This window comes from Erinaceus europaeus, chromosome 14, assembly GCF_950295315.1.
Source record: "Erinaceus europaeus chromosome 14, mEriEur2.1, whole genome shotgun sequence".
Classification (NCBI taxonomy): Eukaryota; Metazoa; Chordata; class Mammalia; order Eulipotyphla; family Erinaceidae; genus Erinaceus; species Erinaceus europaeus.
This window is the reverse complement of record NC_080175.1, coordinates 2,542,192-2,544,217: the sequence shown is the minus strand read 5'-3', so window position 1 is coordinate 2,544,217 and position 2,026 is coordinate 2,542,192.

Genomic DNA, 2,026 nt, shown 5'->3' with positions numbered 1-2,026 from the left:
TTGTTGGCGTGGTCCAGGAGGGAGACAGGAGGCCCAAGACCCTCCCTGAAAACGCCTGCCTTGGACTGGGAAGACAGCATAGCACTCCTACAAAAGGACTCTCCTGCCTGAGGCTCCAAGGTCCCAGGTTCAGTCCCCAGCACCACCATAAGCCAGAGCTGAGCAAGGCTCTGAACGAACCCTCTCTCTCTCTCTCTCCCTCTCTCTCTCTCTCTCTCCCTCTCTCTCTCTCTCTCTCCCTCTCTCTCTCTCTATCTCTCTCTCTCTCTCTCTCTCTCTCTCTCTCTCTGGTTTGGTAGCACACCTACTAGAGTACATTACCATGCACAAAGTCTCCAGGTTCAATCCCCAACACCACCAATAGCTAGAGCTGAGCATTGCTCCGGTAAAAAGATAAATAAATAAATAAATAATTAAAGCACTCCCCACCCATAGGAGGGACACTTCACAAGCGGTGAAGCAGGGCTGCAGGAGTCTGTCTTTCTCCCTCTCTATCTCCCTTGCTCTCTCAATTTCTCTCTGTCCTGTTCAATAAAATGGAAAAAGTGGACCCCCCCCCCCAGAGCAGCGGAATCCTAGTGCTGGCACCAAGCCCCAGCAATAATCCTGGAGGAAAAATAAATAAATAAATGATAAGATAAGATGAGGTGAGATGAGATAAGATAAGATGAGATGAGATAAGATAATATGAGATAAGGTGAGATGAGATGAGGTGGGGTGAGATAAGATGAGATGAGATAAGATGAGATGAGATGAGATGGGATGGGATGGGATGGGATGGGATGGGATGGGATGGGATGGGATGAGATGAGATGAGATGAGATGAGATGAGATGAGATGAGATGAGATGAGATGAGATGAGATGAGATAAAATGAGATGAGATGAGATAAAATGAGATGAGATGAGATAAGATAAGATAAGATAAGATGAGATAATAAGATGAGATGATATAAGATGAGATGAGATAAGATGCTCCTTTTTTGCTTTTCTCTGGAGAAAACGTGGGTTGGGTTTCTGTCAAAGGTGAGACCAGAGCCCTGCAGCCTGGGAACAAGGCCCCAGGGTATTTGACAAGAAGCAAGGACACAGGAGACCAGCCAAGCCCCTGTTACCAAGCCCCCTGTTACAGATGGCAGCACTGCCCAGGAGGGATGGCAGAGAGGACGGCCAGAGGGACAGGTGGGAGGGAGTGGGGGGGGGCAGGGGACAAGGCAGGAAATGAATCCCGGCCAATCCCAGGGGTTCATGGCAGCTGCTCTGGCCAAATGGTGGACGTCTGTGCCCAGGGCATGGACGGCCTTGTCAGGAGCCAGCCGCCTCGCTCCGGACTCCTTTGCCATAACATTTCCACAGGGAAGATTCAACGTGACAGGCGCTCAGCTCCCATGAAGCCACTTCAAACGCCCTCAGCTCATCTCTAGCGACAGGCAGAGCTTCCAGAAGCTTCTTCCTGGACCCCGGAGTGAAGGGCACGGTGGCGGCAGAGGCCGCCCTGGAGAGACCTCTGTGAGTGACTCCCGTGTGACCGTGTGGTCAGGAGGAGCCGCAGGCTGCCAGCGAGATTGCTGTTCACTGGGGGGGGGGGGGGGTGCACCGCCTGGGAAGGAGCTTTCGTGTTGTGATCTCTCTCTCTCCCTCTCTCTATCTCTCTCTCTCTGCCTCTCTCTCCCTCTCTCTCTCTTCCTCTCTCTATCTCTCTCTCTCTGCCTCTCTCTCCCTCTCTCTCTCTTCCTCTCTCTCCCTCTCTCTCTCTTTCTCTCTCTCTCCATCTCTCTCTCTACCTCTCTCCCTCTCTCTCTCTTCCTCTCTCCCTCTCTTTACTTCTCTCCCTCTCTCCCTCTCTCTCTGTCTCTCCCTCTCTGCTTCTCTCTGTTTCTCTCTCTCTCTCTCCGTCTCTCTCTACTTCTCTCTCTCCCTCTCTCTCTGTCTCTCCCTCTCTGCTTCTCTCTGTTTCTCTCTCTCTCTCCCTCTCTGCTTCTCTCTCTCTTTCTCTCTCCCTCTCTCTCTACTTCTCTCTCTCCCTCT